Raw genomic sequence first — 6,225 nt, 5'->3', positions numbered from 1 at the left:
GGCTCACTCTCCGTTTGCAGAAGTGTGGAAGCTGAGCAGGTGGATTAGCCACTGCCCATCCTTATGCTCCTGCAGAGCAAATGTCATTTTGTTACACTCCTACGTGGAATAGGGACACTTGGGGGCACTTTCCCACAGCAGATATACCAAAGGACGGTGCAACAGCCTTTGTGCTCTTTCAGTTGAAATAGGTCGCGAACCTGAGGGGGCCTGAGCTGCTGCTCCAATGTTGTCATGCATATTACAAAGCAAAACCCCACAGGCTGACGTTGCAGTGCCCTCAGGTTGTCAGCGCCCATGGGACTTATATTATAAAGCCATGTTCTTATAACCTCACTGCCTTTTCATACCGGTTTTCACTACATTAGCACTTTGCTGACAAAGAGAGCTGTTCAGAGGAATTTCTTGTTTCAGCTCCTCGCTGGCTGCCTTTCTTTGTTCGGGGCAGAGGCTAATAACCCTGTCCTGTCATACTATGTAGATACTCACCCTCCACACTCCAGTCCTGTATCTCTCCATTATAGTCTATGCACCCCACAGGTACGTCAGACTTGTTTTCCTAGCTTTAGGCATGCACCGCCCCCCACCCCCAACAACACCATTTTGAAATGAGCCCCCAGGAGCCCAACACATCTTCAGCTGGCCCTGGACTCAGGGCTGGCCTTAATGGTGGCAGCTCCGGGCAGCAAAATGTGCCCCTTCTGCCCCCTTGGTCCTGTGGGACGGGGAGGGGGGGTTTGGGACACATTTTTTAATAGGCGCTGATGTGAAAGCATCAGCGCCCTATTGTTATGAAACTGCGCCCAGCTCCCGAGAGCGCAGCACATTTAATTTGAATAGGGTGCCTGCTATGTCTTCTCCCATCACGCCAGCTAGGGGGAGAACTTGAAATACTCCCCTGTGCTGGCGTGGCGGGGGGCAAATGGCAGGACCCCCCAGACGGTCACCTGGGGGGCCGCTAAGGCCGGCCCTGCCTGGACTCACCCCACAATATCAGTTCTATGGTTTGCATTCCCTGGCTCCTAGGATGAATCAGGATGTAAGAGAGCAACACACCGGGGGCCCATACGTCAACACAACCCACACATGCCCAACTCACCTAGAATCTCACTGGCACACACACCACGGGTACTTCAGGATCTGCGCCTGACATGCAGGATTTGCACTTCGCGCCTCCTCTTCCCCCCAGTAAAGCCCCTGCCCCACTAAAGCCCCCCAGCCCCTCTTCTACATAATCTAGCGCCAAGAAGTAACCATAATTGGCCGACGGCTCCCTATATAAGACCAAGTTACAAAACAAAAGCAGTAAATAACACATTTTTACATTTTAATTTACAAGAAATACAGTATTTTCAATGACTTTTCCTATTGAGCTGCTCTCCCTAGATTAACCCAAACCATTTTTTAAAAACAGGCTTCATTTTGGGAGGTGTCACTGGGAGCGCTTTAGACAGTGTTTTTTCACTGTGTCCAATATTCCAGGGTTGGGAAACCTCCTCGCTTCAGTGTGAGCTGTTTTTAACCTGATATTGTATTTTTAGTTGCTTGCTTTGTGCAAACCTTACAAACAGGGTTTCAGGAAACGTCTTATGAAGTTTGTACCCATTGTTCATTGGCATACATAGCTACGTGAAGTCGCAAAATCAGACACATATCATTTTAAGAACATGTCGACTGACCGTAAACCTGAGGTGGGCGTGAACCTTATGTCCGAGACCTCACAACGATGTAATTTATTTTATTTAGAACTATAAAGGAGCTTTGCTTTATTTCCGCTATGCAGAGGCATTAATGTGATCAAAAGTGTTGAGGTCAAATAACATAAAATACATAAGTATTCATTTTGTGGAGTTAAAAAAAAGGGCTCGTCCGGGATTTGAACCCGGGACCTCTCGCACCCGAAGCGAGAATCATACCCCTAGACCAACGAGCCAATGCACAATGAGCACCTGCCATCATGTGTCCTTGTCACTCCATATCTAGCTTGTGATGCAACTGGGTTGCTGTTGTTTAGGTTTTAGTCTTAAAGTCTTAGAGCCAGTCAAGCAAAAGTATTTTTTTCCATGGGGTTAGTGCTAACAGTTCCCTCCAGTAACAGTACTAGGTTTAGGGCATCACTGCCTTATAGTGAAATGGTCATTCACAGCCTTTTGCCACAGTGACATGGTCTGTAGCATCAGTTCCTCTGAGTGTGAGTGGTATGATGACCCTGCAATGACCTGGTAAGTGACATCATTGCCTCTAAGGGGCGTGGCCACCCCTCTTCCGGTGACAGGTCTAGCCACGCCTCTCTTCCAGGTGACAAGTCTAGCCACACCCCTCTTCCTGGTGAAATGAAACAGGCCATTGATCTATTGAGCACATCTGTTCCTGACTCCGGTTAAAAGAGCCATGATTCGCCCGTGGGACGTGGAGCGGAGGCTTTCCTTGATTTCGTGTAAATGATAACACGGGAAGGCAGGAATGGTAGTAGTTAATGAGTGAATATAATATCATACTTTTGCTCGTCAAGTTTGCCCGGCCAGAATGCAGCACTATGTCCCACAGCTCAGAGCTAGCTGTGGTGTGCAGTAAAAGTAATTCAGGTCCAGTCACACAGGACAGCTCTTCTTCACTGATAAAAAGTTAAAGCTTCTGGCGTGTCCTGTGCAGACGAGGTGGCCGAGTGGTTAAGGCGATGGACTGCTAATCCATTGTGCTCTGCACGCGTGGGTTCGAATCCCATCCTCGTCGTCCGTTTTCTTCACACGTTTTAAATATTGGTGGTGGTGTTTACCAAAAAAAATAATATCTAATTTACTACAATGTTACGGATCTTTCTTTGTCCTTCCCTGACAGATGAACGCTAATCATTCTGTGATGCCAAAACATACACCAGTGTGCAGGGAGAGGGAACGACTGATACCAGTACAAGCTGCCTCAATTCTCCGAAAATTACCATCCCACTCAAGGGTAATTTATTTTCATTATTGGTAATTTCTTAGTGCTTATAATAGTACTAATTTGCTTTTACACAGCACTACGAAGCCTCAGTCATCTTCTCACCCACAGTGTTTGGTAAGGATGAAAGGCGGAGTTTGGCCCTGGCCGGATTCAGTACAAGTGTTGCTGACCAGTAATTACAATTAGCATTGCTGTTACAATTACAATTAGCAGAATCCCCGAGGATAAATAAGGGCCCTACACATCAGTCACGCTACAAATGCATTCAGACATTTCTTGAATTCGTGGGCATTGCGGAAGGAGCTGCTAATATTGTTTAGGGTTTGTGGGAAGATCAGTTATGTAATTCCACCGAAGTTCCTGGTTATGTAATTACCTGTCGGTGTGCGTTGCTGGTTGGGTCATGCCCGACCATCGTCGGAATCGCCGGCGAGGTCCCGCTTGGTGCCGGCACGCGCCCTGAATCCCTGAGTGTGCCACAGCGGATCACATGTGGAAATAAAATGCAGCCCAACAGCAACACGCCGACAACCGCCGGCTCCTCTGGCAACGCCCGCAGTGTACGGGCGCATGTGACAGGAGGTCCCTGTGCACGATTCAAAAAAAGACACGCATTGGCAAAGCCAATAGTTTTAGCATTTTATTTTTTTGTTTTTAACAGGACTTTATTGAAAGGACACACATACTGGTTTAAAAAGTGGCTGAACGCACACTTGTTTAAGACAATCTTATTAAACCAGCAGCACAGTTATAGCTACAGTTAAGCAATTAACTCTTAAGAATACTTTGAAATAATGGCAGTCACTCGCATCACCACGTTTGCTGTTACTGCTTGGATGATGTATATTGGGCGATGAGGGCAGGTAGTGGTGACCCGAATGGCTGCATAGAGATTAGCCTGGCCATGGGCAGTCACTGGGTCGGTAAATAAATAAATAACATCCACAAGCCATGTGTCCCTTCTGACATTGCTCAATTAGCTTTACTCCAATGCAATCAATTCAGGTAATAGGTGGTTCTTCAGTGCACCCAACAGCCAAAACTAAAAATGGATCAATTCTTAAGATTATTACGCAATGCTTCACCAAGACACCACCAATCTCACAATTGCTCCCTGAAACACCAGGTCTGACTCACATAATGACCCACAAAAACAGTGAGCCAGTGTCACAGAACTGCCTTGTGAATGCTAGAAACACTAGGCCATTCTCATCCGAGCACTGAAGCACAACACAATCAGCAAGTCTCACGTGAACGTTGACCGGACAAATCTCACAAAATGAATTGTAAAAACAAGGCACAATGCACTCTATTTTGAAGCAAGAGGATGTATGTAGAACAGGAACAACACATTCACTTTTCCATACATAACACCTACATACATAGCAGTCATGCATTTGTATAGCACTGCCCTGTTCAATGCTCCTCATTTTAGTGACCCACTTTGGAAAGATAAAAAGCTAAAGGAAGGGGGCGTGGCTACATGGCCACGTAAAAGACCTGTATCTCGGAGCTTCTGCTGATCCGATGAAGATCCGGATGCTGAATAGGTATAATAAACAAGATATGAACAGTAAAACGGAAGCCACAGCAGCATGAATATGCCGGGCACATAGTGCTGAAAACCCAGATGAGACTTGCATGCAGGCCAGAACACGGAAGAAAAGTTTGGATGGTGTTGCGGGCGAGTGCAACAAAATGGCCCCTAGCCTATAACAAAGGAAAGGAGAATTCACGCAGCGCGTTTGAATCGAAACAGAGCCTTGATCTCAAGGGGAAGCCGCACCAGAGCCCACATGAAGAGGTTAGAAGATAACAGCAGCTACAGTGTGTCAGGAGGAGCTGAACTGCAAATGGCTGGCAGACTCAGACAGAAACTCTGAGAAGGGATGGATACTTTGTGTCAAGGAACGCATGCTGAGGCGGCAGAGTGCAGTTGTGGAGAACACGCAGGGCGCAGGTGTCTACTAACCCTCTGTGCGAAGAGTGGGACCCCCGAGCTTAGGCATATGTACCTGAGACGATAGGATAATCGAAATAGCGCCAGATCAGCAGGCACAGACAAACAGAACACTGAGACACAACACAGGACCCAGCTTCGAGAAACGAATGACGTGGCAAGGAAAGCTGGAAAACAAAGAACACGGAGCAGATGTGCTGAGTGCCCACAGAGAGTATGCAAACTGAATACTAATGTACTTAAAGTGCCGAGGAGGGTGAACATTTATATGTCAAAGTTCTGAAGCACTGGTCGAGTCATCTCAGATGTCTTTAAGCGACTGCGGGGTAACAACTGTCCATGGTGCAGTCGATTGCCACTTAAGTTGACTCGACTGGCTCAAAACAGTCCTTTGAGGTGAATGTTGGTAGGTGCTGTTGGATGTCCTGACCCACGTTTGAGCTATCATGCTGCAACATTTGGTGCTGTGGGCTTAGAAAATCCAAGATGGCCAAAAAGCCCACAAGTGCGCCAGAATCCAGGAGAACCACGCAGTTTGTGCGCACACCCAAAATGGTTACCTAACTTGCCACACACCAGTGTAAAGAAAGATCTTTGTTAACAAAATCCACTGTTACTGATGTCAAAAAGTTGCTGAAATCGTGGCTCATTGGACCACTTTAAAGATTCAACCCTTTTGTGGGGTTCCACATAACCATCTTACTGTAAGGAGCCCCATAAAAACAAGGTTAAGCAAGGATTTACAACCATGTAAGAACCATTCCTGTTTGGAATGCATCAATCCAAGAAAAATCCCCAAAATGGTTGCATTACCAGTACTCACCACTATCAGAAAGCCGGTGTTTTAAAACAACACCAGACCTTTTTTCTTTTTGTGTAAAACTGAATAGATGAACCCAAAGCAGGCCAAAGAAAGACTTACTGAGAGGTGGATACAATGTAAAGTTATATTCTGAAGTGACTTGAAGGTTTATAACAAGACTGGCTGAGCTGTGGATTTCAGCAGTTTAAGTAAATTTGGACTGAAAGACACTAAAAACCAAAATCTTTAAAAGAAATGAGTGACCTACTTTTGAGTGTCACATAGGTTGCAATTGTTTAAATGTCATAGTTTTAAAGTTAGAATCAGCATTCTAGCTGCATATGTAAAAATGGTTAGTTTTATTTGAATGCAGAAAACTGGGTAACTAAAAGTGACATTAGCTGGGGCCTGGCTTAAGGAACTGAATTCTGCCCACCAGCTACCCCCGACAGGAGTTGAGACTTGCACAACAGCTGTGTTCCCAGGCCTAGCTGCCTTTTGCTGTTCCCACCAAAAGGGA

The 6,225-nt window shown here is 46.1% G+C and overlaps 2 non-coding genes across 2 annotated transcripts; one reads left to right on the top strand and one right to left on the bottom strand.

The window, feature by feature from the left end:
- Positions 1-1,861: 1,861 nt before the first annotated feature.
- Positions 1,862-1,933, bottom strand: TRNAP-CGG (transfer RNA proline (anticodon CGG)). The gene has a single exon. It is a non-coding gene; the product is annotated as a tRNA-Pro (tRNA).
- A 718-nt stretch (positions 1,934-2,651) lies between these two features.
- On the top strand, positions 2,652-2,733 carry TRNAS-GCU (transfer RNA serine (anticodon GCU)). The gene has a single exon. It is a non-coding gene; the product is annotated as a tRNA-Ser (tRNA).
- The last annotated feature ends 3,492 nt before the right edge of the window (positions 2,734-6,225 follow it).

This window comes from Ambystoma mexicanum, chromosome 1p, assembly GCF_040938575.1.
Source record: "Ambystoma mexicanum isolate Mex_15411 chromosome 1p, UKY_AmexF1_1, whole genome shotgun sequence".
NCBI lineage: Eukaryota > Metazoa > Chordata > Amphibia > Caudata > Ambystomatidae > Ambystoma > Ambystoma mexicanum.
This window is presented reverse-complemented; position numbering and strand designations above follow the sequence as displayed.